The 16290-nt window shown below is 34.2% G+C and overlaps 1 protein-coding gene and 1 long non-coding RNA gene across 6 annotated transcripts in view; one reads left to right on the plus strand and one right to left on the minus strand.

Annotated features, from left to right (window-relative positions):
- The window catches only part of DPYD (dihydropyrimidine dehydrogenase), an 881134-nt gene that overhangs the window by 119730 nt on the left and 745114 nt on the right, over nt 1-16290 (plus strand). The gene's annotated exons all lie outside the window — the stretch shown is intronic.
- On the minus strand, nt 13909-15114 carry LOC117076086. The gene is made up of 3 exons (XR_004434231.1): nt 14963-15114; nt 14739-14819; nt 13909-14559 (listed from the first exon to the last, which is right to left on the minus strand). It is a non-coding gene; the product is annotated as an uncharacterized LOC117076086 (long non-coding RNA).

Here is a 16290-nt window from a genome sequence, read left to right on the forward strand (position 1 = left end):
CTGTAGATAGGGGCCAACCTTGGGAAACCCCACTGAGAAATTTTGTCTTTATACTAGGAGAATTTCGTATACTAGTAAGTATTTAAAATAATTAAGCTTTTGAGATATGTAACTATAATTGTAGAATTTTTAAAAATATCACTGACTGAAATAAAAAGGTTCAGAAGGATCTACAATGAATACAGTGTGTCTGCATGGGAGGCTCTCATGTTTGTTTTGGTAAGAGATAGATATGAGAGCTCTAATATGCATATTAGAGCTCAAGTAGTGTGCAGGGATTGGATAGATGTTTAGGATGTAAAATGTGAAGGGTGGGAGAAGAGAATTAACTGTCAGGTCTCTGGTGTAACTGGATGGAGGGAACACTATTGGTAAGAATGTACATTGGTAGACTGTTTCATTACAGGGTTATTTGACAATATCAAATTTAAATGTTCATTCCCTTTAATCTGTAATTAAAGGGATAATAGGATGATGTCCTATATAATTATTTAATACATGATGCTGTTTTCTCTTCATATCTGTTGTACTAAGTGAGGTGGGTAAGTGCCCTTTTTATTTCCCGTTGATGCTTCTTTATTTTACCTTTCTCTTCTGGAAATCTATCAAATGTGATTTCCATTACATCATATTGCCTGTTACCCGTCTTTCCTGTAGCCTCCTGTGGATCCTTTGGTCACATTCCTTATTCTTTAAAATTTATCTCTGGGCTAACTTTGTCCAACTTTCGTCTTGATTCTTTGTTAGTTCAATATTCTACACAGATGAGGCGTTCAGCACCTGACCTCTATTCCTTGAATTTTTCTCCTCCAGTATTTTTGGTTTTCCACCTTAATCCAGTCACCTACTCTCACAATTACCTCAGACACTTAATTATGTGCTGTTGTGTATACTACATCTTACCTCAGCCACCCTACATCTCCTCCCAACCACTGATTTATCTTGTAGTTCTACAGAAGTTAGCTTACCCCAAATTTTAGGTAGTCCTTGACTCTTCTAGTCTTCTTAAAATTATCTCTCGCGTTCTACAGTCAGTCAATCAGAAACTATTGTTGAATCTCCTTTAAAAATATATCCAAAATATTAAGAGACTGACATCCTCTAAGACTACCACTTCAGTCCAAGCCACCATAATTGCTGACTATTGTAACAGCTGACATCTTGGGCTGGAGGTGTGGTGAGGGTGGTTAAAAAAATCCCAATATCTAACCCAAACTTCAGATCAATTAAATGAGAATTACAGTCATGCATGAATCACGTGTCTGTGTGTGTGTGTGTATATATATATATGTGTATGTGTATGTGCATGTGTTGGAGAGGTAGCAGTTAGCATCAGTATTTTTGAAGCATCCCATTGCAGATAATTTCAGAATGCAGTCAAGATTGAAGATTACTCTTGTAACTGGTATCCATAAAGACCATTCTTCACACAGGAGCTTGAGTGATCTTTTAATTTGGTCAAATCATATTTCTCTTCTGCTCAAAACCCGCTAGCGATTTCAGACTGCACTTAGAGTAAAAGTCAAAATTCCGACAATGCTCTATGTGATCCTGATCCCCTCTACTGCCTCCCTGACTTTATATTTTAGAACTCAATGTATCGCTCATATTTAGCCATACTGGTCTAAACATTGAGAAATTAACACTTTTCAAAATAACCATAGGTCAGAAAATAAATAACGGGAAATTAAAAAAAATTTTGTACTGAACAATGAAGTTAAACATGAAAACTTTTCAAATGCAATGAAGGAATCACTTAAAAGAAAGTTTATGGCCTCTTTGGAAGACAGTTTAGCAGTTTTTTACAAAATAAAATTACTCCATATATTTATTATAGTTTTAAAAGATTATGGATATACAATTATTTTAAATAATAAAACGATATAAACTCAAATTTAAGACCTGGTAAGATTGGGAACAACGCAAGGATATTCATTCTGACCACTGCTTTTTGGCATCATACTGGCAGCACTAGCTAATGTGATGGGAAAGAAAAGAAAACAAAGATATACAGTTTAGGAAGAAATAAATGAAACTACATTTGTGTATCTTTATTTTCTTTTCTTTCCCAATCATGTAATCTGTGACATGATTGTCCATGAAGAAAATCCTAAAAATTGACCAAAAATGTTCATAGAACTAATCAGCAATTATTAGTTCCTTACTAATAAACAAGGTTGCCAGATACAAGATTAATATACAAAAGTTAATTGTTTTCATATATATCAGCAATGCACAATTAGAATTTGAAATTTAAAAGATAATATTATTTAAATTAGTACCAAAAAAGGAAATACTTAATAAATCTCATAATATAGGTACAAGATCTATATGAGGAAATCTATAAGATTCTGGTGAAAGAAATTGAAGAAAAACAAAATAAATGGAAACATCTTTTATGTTTCTGGAAAGGAATACTCACAATTCTCAAGATGTTGGTTCTTTCCCACTTGTTCTGAAGATTCAATGTAATTACAATCAAAATCTCAGGAGGTTATATCTTGCTTATAGACAAACTGATTCCAGACCTTATACAGAAAAGCAGAAGACTCAGAATAACTGACATAATATTGAAGGAGAACAAAATCTGAGAATTGACAATACCCAAATTTAAGACTTACTACAAAGCTGCCCTAGTCAAGGCAATGTGGTGTTATTGAAAGGATAGACAAGATCAATGAGCCAGAATACAGAGCCCAGAAATAGGCCTACATAATCAACTGGCCTTTGACAAAGGAGCAAAGGCATTTCAATGGATAAATGATACCGGAACCACTAGACATACACATGCTAAAAAGAAATCTAGACACACTAGACACAGACCTAACACCTTTCACAAACATTAACTCAAAATGAAGTATAGAACTAAATAGAAAACACATACCTACTATATTCTGAGAAGATAACAGAGAAAATATAGATGTTATTGGATTTGGTGATAACATTTTAGATACAACTCCAAAGGCATGATCCATGAACTAAAGAATTGATAAGTTAGACTTTATTACAATTAAATATTTCTGCTCTGCAAAAGACAGTGTCAAGGGAATGAAAAGATAAGCTACACACTGGTTAAAAAATTTTATGAAAGAAACATATCATAAATAAATGACATAAAAATATAAAAAGAACCACTAAAATTCAACAATAAGAAAATAACCTGATTTTAAAATGGGCAAGAGATCTGAACATACACCTCATCAAGAAAGATATACAGATGGCAAATAACCATGTGAAAATATGTCATTAGGGAATTGCAAATTAAAACAACAGATACCGCTACACAATTAGAATGGCCAAAATCCAGAACACTGACACCACCAAATGTTGATGAGAATGTGGAGCAAAAGGGACTGTCATTCATTTTTTGCTGGGAATGCAAAAATAGTAAAGCCACTTTGGAAGGCAGTTTGGCACTTTCTTACACAATTAAACATACTCTTACTATCCAGTCCAGCAATTGCATTTTTGGCATTTACCCAAAGTAGTTGAAAACTCATGTCCACACAAAAACCTGCACACGGATGTTTACTGCAGTTTTATTCATAATTGTTAGACTTTGAGCTAACCAATATGTTCTTTAAAAGATGAAGGCCTAAATAAATTGTGGTACATCCGGACAAAGGAATATTATTTAGAGTTAAAAATAAATGAACTACCAGGTCACAGAAGACATGGAGGATAGTTAAATGCATATTACTAAATGAAAGAAATTGATCTGAAATGATTACACGCTGTATTATTCCAAGTGTATGACATCCTGGAAAAGGCAAAACTAAAAAGGCAGTGAAAATATGAGCGGTTGCAAGGGGTTTAGGAAGAAGAGATGAATAGGTGAGGCACAGAGGATTTTTAGGACAGTGAGAATACTTTGTATGATACTATCCTGATAGATCCATATTATTGTATATTTGTCAAAGGCCTTAGGATATACAACACTAAGAATGATTTCTAATGTAAACTGTGAAATTTGTGTGATAATGATGTGTCAGTGTTAGTTCATCATTGTAACTAACTCTGATTCACAATGTTGATGGTGAGGGAGGTTTTCCTTGTGTGGGGTAGGAGAAATATGGGAGCTCTATGCATTTCTTTGAATTTTACTGTGAACCTAAAACTATTCTAAAAAAGGAGGTGTACACAATTTTTTAAAACAGTCAAAATATTTGAGTAAAAAAATGTCCCAAAAGATGATATACACACATCCAGTAGGCACATGAGAGTGTGCTCAACATCATTAGCCATCAGGAAAACACAAATTAAAACAACAGTAACGTACTATTTTATACCCACTTGTATGATGAATATTAAGAACACTGACAAAACCCAAATTTTGGTGAAGATGTGAAACAACTGCATCTTCTTCTAGATTTTACTGTTATTGACTTCTAATTTTCTTCCATTACAGCCAGAAAATAAAATCTATAAGATTATAATCTTTTGAAACTTGATTTTTGTCCCTGCATGTGGTCTATTCTTGGTGAATGTTTTGTGTGAACTTGACAAGAATGTTTATTTTGCAATTGTTGGATTTAGTGTTCTATAAATATCAATTAAATTCAGGCAATGTATAGATTTATCTAGCTCTTCAGTATCATTACTGTTATTTATTTATGATTCTGATACAGGGTTGCTAAAATCTCCAACTATGATTTGAAGTTGGTCAATTTTTTTCTTTCGGGTCCTGACAGTTTGCATTTTATGCTTCTCCTGAACCCTCATTCATTTTGTTTATTTCTGTATTTTGGAAACTTCTAGCCCCTCTTTTTAGCCTCCTACAAACCTCTTGAATTCAGTATGTATCCAGTGGGGAAACAGATGTATTTATTCTCTTAATTTTCCAATTATAACACCCCTCCCCCTGTGCCAGTGACCACTAAACGTTTTGCTGATTTCTCCTTAGCTCATCTTGAGAAAATTCTCCTGTCTTAGGAACTTTCGTTTGTCTACTTCTTGCTTTCTCAGATCTCTTATACCTCTAAAAAATATGGTGTTGCGGTTTATCCAGCTTTTTCTAGATTTTAGCAGAGAGAACATTGGCCTCCTGTGACTTACTACATTATCCCTAGAAGATGAAGTTCCTTTCTGTGTCTAACTCAGCACATTGTTTTGGTAATCAAAGTCATGGACTGATTGAATATAAGCAACTACATATCATGTTTAAAGGAAGACAGAACTGTGTTTTGGAAAAAATAAGTCACTTTCCGTTTTGTTTATTTCAAGCAAAATATTTAACCTGCTGTCTTTTCCCCTTATATTTTCTTTAAAATCTGGATGTGTAAGAAAGTTTCATGCCTGGTCCTATTCTCACTCTATGTTCATGTTCTATTCTTTGGCTCTTATCCACTTAGTATATCAGTGTCTCTCAGGTATGTATTCTGTGCCGTGATCACCCTCTTGAATCTCAAACTTACAGTTTTAAATGTTTGTTTGATATTTTATTATTCTTCAAGAACTTCAGACTCAACATTTCAATCCCCAAATTCATTTGCTTTGCTTTTCAGTTGGTCTCCTACATTCCCAGAGTTCTACTTCTGGGTCTGTCAGTGGGACTGACTGTAATTTTTAGTAAGCCCCTTAATTTCTGTGATCCTTGCTTTTCTTTTCTTTTGTTTTCTTTTCTTTTTTTATTATTATTATACTTTAAGTTCTAGGGTACTTGTGCATAACGTGCAGGTTTGTTACATATGTATAGTTGTGCCATGTTGGTGTGCTGCACCCATCAACTCGTCAGCACCCATCAACTCGTCATTTACATCAGGTATAACTCCCAATGCAATCCCTCCCCCATCTCCCCTCCCCACTCCCCATGATAGGCCCCGGTGTGTGATGTTCCCCTTCCCAAGTCCAAGTGATCTCATTGTTCAGTTCCCACCTATGAGTGAGAACATGCGGTGTTTGGTTTTCTCTTCTTGTGATAGTTTGCTAAGAATGATGGTTTCCAGCTGCATCCATGTCCCTACAAAGGATACAAACTCATCCTTTGTTATGGCTGCATAATATTCCATGGTGTATATGTGCCACATTTTCTTAATCCAGTCTGTCACTGATGGACATTTGGGTTGATTCCAAGTCTTTGCTATTGTGAATAGTGCTGCAATAAACATATGTGTGCATGTGCCTTTATAGCAGCATTATTTATGATTCTTTGGGTATATACCCAGTAATGGGATGGCTGGGTCATATGGTACATCTAGTTCTAGATCCTTGAGGAATCGCCATACTGTTTTCCATAATGGTTGAACTAGTTTACAATCCCACCAACAGTGTAAAAGTGTTCCTATTTCTCCACATCCTCTCTAGCACCTATTGTTTCCTGACTTCTGAATGATTGCCATTCTAACTGGTGTGAGATGGTATCTCATTGTGGTTTTGATTTGCATTTCTCTGATGGCCAGTGATGATGAGCATTTTTTCATGTGTCTGTTGGCTGTATGCATGTCTTCTTTTGAGAAATGTCTGTTCATATCCTTTGCCCACTTTTTGATGGGGTTGTTTGTTTTTTTCTTGTAAATTTGTTTGAGTTCTTTGTAGGTTCTGGATATTAGCCCTTTGTCAGATGAGTAGATTTCAAAAATTTTCTCCCATTCTGTAGGTTGTCTGTTCACTCTGATGGTAGTTTCTTTTGCTGTGCAGAAGCTCTTCAGTTTAATTAGATCCCATTTGTCAATTTTGGCTTTTGTTGCCATTGCTTTTGGTGTTTTAGACATGAAGTCCTTGCCCATGCCTTTGTCCTGAATGGTACTACCTAGGTTTTCTTCTAGGATTTTTATGGTATTAGGTCTAACATTTAAGTCTCTAATCCATCTTGAATTAATTTTCGTATAAGGAGTAAGGAAAGGATCCAGTTTCAGCTTTCTACTTATGGCTAGGCAATTTTCCCAGCACCATTTATTAAATAGGGAATCCTTTCCCCATTTCTTGTTTCTCAATTTATATTTCATTTAAATGAATCAAAATGTAGCTAGATTATTGCTTGTTTAAACAAAATAGTTTATCAAGTGCCAAATTAGTTTTTATCTTTTTTGTAAAACCATAATAGAATATTGCAGCTACCTCATATATAAATGAAATAATTTATTATTTTGGTAAGAATTAGTTATTAATTGATCTAATTAAATAAAGAATAATTAAGGATAACTTTATCCTGTCAACTCAGTTCAATGCTCAAAAGTATAGGTTTACAAATCCTAAGAAATGAAGTTACATTAGTTTTAATTGAGCTTTTTATATGACCACTTAAACACTTACCTATCCTAAAGTGTCTGTTTTTACAGCTAGAATATGCAACCTGTTATCTTCTAATTGTTTTAATTCCCTCTTTCTCTGGAGAGAGTTCTGTATCATTGAGTATGCTGTACCTGGGTGAACACAATCAAATGACTTTGACTTTGATGTAGGAAGATAAATATCAGTGAGACACTGTAGGGATAGATAAACTTAAAATACATTGTAGAATTTTTCTAATTAATGTTTTATGAAATAAATGCTTTCATTTATTTTTCTTAATGAATTTATATAGCATCTTAACATCTTGAGATCTCACAAATAGTTTTAGGACATTATATTATAGGAAGTAATTTGCATGATTATGTTTAATTCCTTTCAATTTTTTTACTACTCACAAGTGTGTCTATTTCTGAGAAAATTCTATGTGTCTTTATGTAAAATAGAATATTTTAGTATTCTTGTAGTTTGATCCTTAGTAAGTGGTGATAATACATAAGGAACAGGCATTGTTTATATAAAATTCTAAATTGGATGTTATATCCCACTACATAGGCTCTTGTTTTTCCCTCAAAGATATTCATAACAAATGAGAATTCGGGACAAGAAAAATAACATTTAATATAATGACAAATTTTGTTTTTTTTTTAATAGACCGTGATGATACTTTTCATTATTCACTAGAAATGAAATTTCATTGCTATTTAGTACAATTGTTCATAAAACTACTTCGATTTAAAACCACTTAAATGAATTGTACTGCTTCAGTGACAAAATATTTTCAAAGTTATTTTCACTTTAAAAATGATCTTGATATTTTAAGTCCAGGTAGATATGAGGTGGAGTTGCCTAGTATTTTCTGAATTAACACCTTTAATTCATTAAGAAAGATATCAGCACTTTTCATAAAAGTTATTTGCTTTGGCAAAACCAACTGTGTAATGCATGGTAATATATTAACATAATGGAATATAACCCTAAGTCATAGTTTACAGGAGTGAATTTCAAGACTCCTTTATAAACAAGGAAATTTTGATTTTTCAGCCGTGTTTCATTTAATAATCAGAAGGGAACTTCATAGTCTTTTAGTAGTGAGATATATGCTGTTAATCTTTTTCTTAAAAAGTTGGATAAGTCACATTTTTCAATATATTTATCATCTCTCTGTATAGTCCCATTTCATAGATACTTGGATAGAAGTATATGTGTCCATATTTTCATTCTCCGAATATACATTCAATCATGTAATTAGGAGCAATCACCATTATCAGTAGTTTTAAAACATCTTTTTGATTAAGGTCTCAATTTTTTTCTCTCATACTATTTTTACCCATGACAAATGATAATTCAGAAATATATATAAAGGAAGAACATGAAACAAGATTATTATAGTAACTTAGTGATATATTATAAAGAAGAGTATTTCCTGTAGGGTAGTCCAATTACACAATAGTAAAACAGGAACAAAACACAATAAAGTGTTTTTTCTATTTGTTTCAGTAAGTTTAGCACAGCAGGAGTTGTGGCATTCCTCCTGACTGGTGTGTCAAATCGGCAGTTTGAAATGTAACTGCAGATAGGAATTACTTTAAAGACACCATATATAAGCTAATAACCTTAGCCATATAAATGAGATAATTATACAGCATTTAATATATTTAGTTTGCTTTTATTGTAATAATTTCATACCTTCAGTTTGAGAGAATATGTTCATTTTGAAAGATTAATAAACTTTTATGTTGAAGGCATGTAAGAACTAAACTTTGAATCATTTAAAGGCTGGTTTGCCTGTATCAGTTTTTTGCAGGTATCTGTTTCTTGCCAGTTCAGTTTAATTTGAGGAAAAGATGTTATGAATTAAACAACATCACAAAAAAAATTGACATACGATCCAATAGAACTTTTGAAAAATAACCAGAAATTACTTCAGGACCAACATCTTGGACTATAGCACAGGAGAAAAAGCGTTGATTTCGTGGATTTGTGGAAATTTGACACTTTTTTTTTAATGGCAAGAGATCTAGGTTTCAGAAAGGTCAACCAAGGCAAGAAGGATAAGTGGGAGAACTGGGACTTCTATACTAAGGGAGGATAAGACCTCACAAGTCAGGTGTCCCTTGACAGTGAATCTTGAAAAGATATAGTTGGGAGTCTTGGTAAAAGAAATATCTGAGGGATAGATCTGAGGCCCCAGAAGGAAAATTGTGCTTTGAGTAGTACAAACTGCTTCTGACTCTGTGGTTCCTTATATATTTCTTATTGTATAAGTCCAAAGTTCCTACTGCAGAAGAGGTGACCCTAAAACAGTGTGAGAATGTGCTGAGTGATTGCTGGTAGAATGAAGCATTATATAGTCTGCAAATGTGGAGACTGTAAAATGAGTTCAGACAGGAACTTTTAGTCTTGCCCTCTGACATCTTGGCAGTTCTTATTCAGGCAGAAGAAAGATTTGTCTTAATTAAGGCTTATGTTCATATGTTCATAATTAAATAGTTTTAAAAACCTGAAAGAATTTGCTAGAGCCAACTGTCAGAATTGTGCTGTATCCAACTACAAATTTATCTGGAAGGCATTTCACTGCCAAGCTTTTTGAATATGTAATCTGAACAGCGTGACTCCACGTCTTTACCTCCCAGTCATACCTCAACCCACTACAATCTGGCTTCGTTGCATCATTTTTTCTGTTAGACATAGTGCCCTTTACAAAGTAAAAGCTCAGTTGACACACTGATGTATTTTAATTTTAATTTGTTATTTATGTTTTATATACCACTTCTAAAATATTAGAATGAGATATATTAAGTTTGTATGAAGATTAGACACTACTACTCAAATAATAAAATAAATAATCTTTATCACATATTTTAAATTAAACAATTGAGACAAGAACTACAGAAATTGGAAAAAAAAAACAAAAACCATGCTGAGCGGTGAATAGTTACTCTACATGGTTGAAATTTCAATAAGGGAGAGAGGAGGCAAACCGTAAAACAGTTTCACAGAATACAGGAACAAAGAAACATGAGGGAGAAAAAAATGGGCCTTTCCATTTGCTGTTCCCTCTGCCCCCAGATATTTGCATGCCCCCAGATATTTCTGTGCCTCCAGATGTTTCCTCTCATCCTTCAGTTCTTTCCTCAAATGTTACCTTCTCAGGTTCACCGTTTTTGGCTACCATATAAAATTGGAGCTCAACTTACAGCATTAACACTTCTTATCCATTTTCCTAATGTATTTTTCTTCTGAGAACTTAAAACTATCTAATATGCTATATTATCTTACATTTTAAAAATCTTTAATGCATCTCTCCCAGTAAAATATAAGTTGTGGCAGGGCCATAATTAGTAACATAAGCTGTATCCATTTGAAGAGTAGAAGCAGAAACTAAATTGGTGCTTTGGTCAGTTTTGGCTGCTATAGCAAAACGCCATCAGTGGGGTAGCTTAAACAACCAACATTTGCTTCTCACAGTTCTGGAGGTTAGGAGTTTTAGATCAAGGAGCCAGTAGAGGTTCTTGGTGAAGGTCCTCTTTCTGACTTACAGAGAGTATTGTCTTCTTGCTGTGTCCTCATATGGTGGAACGAGACCTAACTAGCTTTCTGCCCTCTTTTTAGAAGGATGCTAATCCTATCCCTGTAGGCTCCACCATCATGACCTCATTACCTCCCAAAGGCTTCACAATGGGATTGGGGCTTCAACATGTGAATTTTGGTGGGCACAGGCATTCAGTCTATAGCAATTGGAATAGGTTATAGAATGAATGGCTGGATGAATGCAAAGAAAGGAAATGGAGATTGTCACTATAGACGACAAACTTTTTTCCTACTTTTTGTCTATGCAGAGGAGGAAGGAAATGTTAAGACTCAGGGAGAAATGTTACCAGATTGGAGCAATCAAACATAATTAAATGGTATTAAGGAGGCTCCAAGAAACAACAGAAGAGATGAAAGTTAAAAGCATGTGACTCTACAGAAGGTGGAAGGAGATGAAATCTAATTACACTTGTGGGGATTTCTCTTTACTAGGAGGAGGGTCAGAAACACCATCATGATAACAGGCAGAAAAAAAGACAGTGGCAGTTACAAATAGGTTCACAGAGATGGTGGCAGCACTCTTTGGGAGTGCCACTGGAAAGCTTTGATTTTGACACAGAAGTAGAAAGAAAGGTTATCTGGTGAGGATGAAGGAATGGAATATGACTGGCTTGAAAATTGGAAGAGAAAGAAGAAAGTTTTAAAGAGTTGTTCTGGGGAATGGGAGAGTGAGAGTTTGACCAAAGAAGTTAAGTTCCATTGCTGTGCAGTATTGAGAACTCAATCAATGAAAGAGTTTAGACCATGAGGCTAGTTTTCTACACAGATCACTGTGGACATGGATATTTTCATCTAGAATTAGGATATTCTAAAAAAAGGCATAATGGAAGAACTGCAAGGGGGCTCTTTATAAAAAGTTATTTGAGGTGATGAAAAATAGAATTTCAATGGTAAAAACTTGGATGAAGTAAATCGATAAGAAAAAATAAGATAAATCAATAATAATTATAGCTATAATTTGTTGCTTACCTACTATGTGCAAACAACTTTTCTAAATACTTTACATGTATTTACTCAATTCTTGTGACACTCTTATGAAGTAGGTATTATTACTTAAGTTTAAAGTGTTATTCTTACTTTAATTTTACAGTTAATATCATGAAGACATCTACATTTATACAAAAAATAAGTGGCAAATATGGGATTTGAATGTTTCCATAGTCTAGTTCTGGTGCCTCCACTAAATGACTTTGCTACACAGAGATCCTGAGGAGCGTAAATATCACTACTAATGGGATTGAACAAGTGAAATGGGAGGTTTGGAGATGTGCATTGGAAGAGGAGGATGATTGAATTAGAAAATCCAGAAAGAACACACTTTAAGGTAACAACAAGATTCTGCTCTAGGTAACGTGAACATTTTTTTCCCCCTGCTACCCTCCAGTGGAACAATTCAACGCTGCAGGTATAAAATACTTACCTACATTTATTGAAGATTATCTTTTTCATGTATCATTTTTGAGACAAAAAAAGTTTTGATAAGACATTGAGATCCTAATAATTTTGTTATGGATTTTTAAGAAAATGGATTAAAGTATTCTCAGTGAAAGCTCCATGGGAGAGCATCTTGAGGTAACAGTCTCAATAAATGGGTCAGACTGAGATAAAGACCAAAATCACAGAGTAGCAACATATGTTTATTTCAGGTTATGATAGATCACATAATTTGTACTTCACCTTTGTTATTTCAGATAACTAGCATGGAGTTTCAGAAGGTGATTTTTTTTCAGAATGAAAGCTTATTCATGCAGGTATATCTTTGCCTCTAGAAATTACTGTCATATACTCAGTAAACTATTTGAAAATTTGCTCATTGATCATACAAAGCAGGGTCATCATTAGTGTTTCCCAAGAAGTACTGAAGCCACTCCAATAATAATAAACTTCATGGGAACTTGTTGTTTTTACTTGATGTAATGTGACTGGCTAGCCATTGTATAATGTTTCTGTGCTTCCATTTTCCATTCTATAGGGCTAGAGGAGGTGTACCACTGTAGCACAGTGTAAAGACTTCCAGGCACACCTTGATATAGGAACAAGCTTGACCTAAAGAAGGCAGTGTGGATGAAGCTTGGTGGAGGGAGATGAGTTACAAGACTATACAGGACTTGTTTCCTTGCCATAGAAAGGAATATGAATTTTAATTTAATGATAAGAAGCAGGTAGAGACATAATGTCTACCCCTTTTTATAGACAGAAAATGGAGATTCAGAAAGGTTCCATAATTTGAAGATGGGACTCTCGTAAGTGGCAAGGCTGGACTTTATACTGCTGTCTGCCTGATATAATGCCTTTTCTGTCTTCAATACCACCTTTACTATCTGGTACATAGAGATACTTAACAGATATTTCTGAACATATATGTGCTCTGTGATATGGCAGATGAAACTTCAGATAACTGAAGTGAATACATTTTAAAATACTTTAGATGTATTTCTTAAATAAAGTATAACAATAACATCAAGCTTTATTTTGATCATTTAATTTTTCAATAATGTGTTACTTTGTATGGATTATCTTGTTTATTCTTAATAACAATCCTGTGAGGTAGGTACCATTATTATGCTCATTTTGTATGACCATGGACAAAGATCTTCACCTCAGTCCTGTGAGGTAGGTACTATTATTATACCCATTTTATAACAACAAATATTGAATATTTAACAAATATTGGAAATCTATACTTAAAATGGGTATAATAATAGTACTCACCTCACAGGATTGAGGTGAAGATCTTTGCCCATGGTCATACACTGAACAAGTGATAAAATTCATAATAGCAGAAACTATTTCACTATTTACTTGATTGTCACAGGGAATTCTGTGAAACCATGGTTTATTAGCTCAGTTTGTGGTTATTCTGTGTATGACTAGATGGTTATAAAAATTTAAAAATACATTTCATAGTTCACATTCTTAGTTTTCTATAACAATTTAGAGAGACCATCCAGACATATGAATTAGGAGAATAATTCTGGAGAAATAGATGTCAGAGCAAAGGACTCTACATATAGGTTAGGACCATGTTCTTGTTGGGAAGATGGCCAAAAAATAATTTTGAGGATATTTTTTGAGTTATTTAACACATATTGAAAATCTATTATGTTCTATTTGGAAAAGAAAGAATTGGTGGGTAGGAGCCAACTAAGATCCAATAAACTTTTGTCTGTGACTTAACTCTTCTGAAGTTGTCAGAACCTTATGTTTCCCAGAGTTAGTTGTTTTGGTCGACAGAAATCTATGCTATGCCAAATAAAGACTTTCTAGTTACTATTAACTTTGCCTTGCATGTAGAAAGAAAATATTATTCATCAGAACTTATCATAAATCTTAGGATGCAGTCATATCCCTACATACATTTTGATTATTTCAAAATCAAATATATACTTTTAAAAAGGCTTACTGTGCTTTGAAGTGTCCATATTTTCTTTCTGAAAAGTGGCAAAAATGTGCTGGCCTCATGATACTTGGTTTAGTACAGGCAATACTTACTAACTAATATAAACAGCATGCCCAGCCAATTCATTATCATCCTGGAACTATGTTCAGCCTGGCTAGTATCATGAAAGATGAGTAGAAGCAGTGAGCTGGCAAAGCTGGCCTCTGCCTCTGGTTGTTAAGCCGTTGGCAGCTCAGGATGCATGACCTTTCAAATATACACTTCTAATTCAGGATTTCTTATGATGTCATGTAGTTATGTTCTTCCATTTTAGTGTATTCCCTCTTCAAAATTCTGTGCTGGAAAAAGAAAAAAAAAAAAAGAAGAAATGTAAGCTACAATCCTTTTGGCCAAATGTTGAACTTTTCTTTCTGTAACTTTGTAGGTAGGAGACAGCAGAGTAACTGATCTACCTACTGAAATGAATTTCCTTAAGCAAAATTATTTTAAAAAATATGTCTGGTATCTTTGTTTATACCTCAGGGTTGCTGAGCTATCAGCTGCATGCCTGCTTTTCATTGAAGCATATGTATATTTGTGTATATATGCGTTTGTATGGCTTCTAATAGCATAGTAATAATTTCAGGGGAGGAAATAGAAAAGAAAGCAAGAGAAATGTATTACATTTTTGTATTTCCTTCTTGCATTTTTTTAAAAGATAAGACTCTGTTATAAAATATAAACCGGTAATTTGATCATTACTTGTTATTCATTTGAACTAGTTCAGCCAACAGATAATGGACAGTGAACAGAGAGAACTCTTTTGGTAAGCCATGTAGTTTTTCCAGGGGTGATTGTTATGCTATGTGTATTTAGATAGAAGCTTTTCCCTGTGTAATCAGCTTGCTGCTGCCCATTTTACTGCCAAACATTCCTTCTCTATGGTAGCATAATACTGTTACCAAGGGAACAGCTTATGGCCGACACATACAGTAGTGCCACAAATTAATTTCACAGTTATCAGGATATAAGGTGATAACAGTAGTGTGAGCTACTGTGAAATTTCCATTGTTCCCACAGAGTTACAGTGTAATTATTACTTTTGTGGTAACTAAGCAAATAATTCGCATCACTACTCCTGGATGTTTATTCTCTCTTCTCTGTCTCACCCTCCTTCTTTGTCTTTCCCTTTCCATCCTATATTTTCCTCTTTTGTTGGTTCAGACTCTCTCCCTGACTCTCTTTTCACAATTACCAATTAATATAGAGTATTTTTTATATTGGCATTAAGAAAGAGTTTTATTAAAGTGGGGTGAAGGCGTTTCATATATGTAACTCATGGGCATAATTAGGATGTTCACTTCTATCAAAGATATAAAAGACTAAAACAGTGTGTTGAGAGGATACATTCAATTTGTGATCAGTGTAGACTGAGAGATTCCAGTTTTATTTTCATAGAACATTAACTCCATATGTTGAATAGAAGGATCATCAATTTAATGTGATTAAAAGCAGTGGAGAAAAATGAACTTCCCTAATTAGCTTTGTAGCTTAGGACAAGGAAAACAACTTAAGCTTTAGTACTTAATTCATAAAACTGGGATAGTAATAATGCCCACCTAACAGAATTGGTATGTGAATTAAAAGGGATATGTGTGAAAGTGAATTTTAAACTGTACAATAAAAGTTTTAAGCTATTATGATCATTGTCATATAAATGGGGATACATCTGTAAAATGGGGATAAGTATATTCACCTAACAGAATTCGTGTGTAGATGAAAAGAGATATGTGTAAAAGAGAATTTTGAACTGTACAGTACAAGTTTTAAGCTATTACCATCATTGTCATATTTTATTTATTTTTTTTTTTTTTGAGACGGAGTCTTGCTCTGTCGCCCGGGCTGGAGTGCTGTGGCGGGATCTCAGCTCACTGCAAGCTCCGCCTCCCGGGTTTATGCCATTCTCCTGCCTCAGCCTCCGGAGTAGCTGGGACTACAGGCGCCCGCCACCTCGCCCGGCTAGGTTTTTTGTATTTTTAGTAGAGACGGAGTTTCACCGTGTTAGCCAGGATGGTCTCGATCTCCTGACC

This window comes from Trachypithecus francoisi, unplaced genomic scaffold (assembly GCF_009764315.1).
Source record: "Trachypithecus francoisi isolate TF-2019V2 unplaced genomic scaffold, Tfra_2.0 Lachesis_group5, whole genome shotgun sequence".
Taxonomy (NCBI): Eukaryota; Metazoa; Chordata; class Mammalia; order Primates; family Cercopithecidae; genus Trachypithecus; species Trachypithecus francoisi.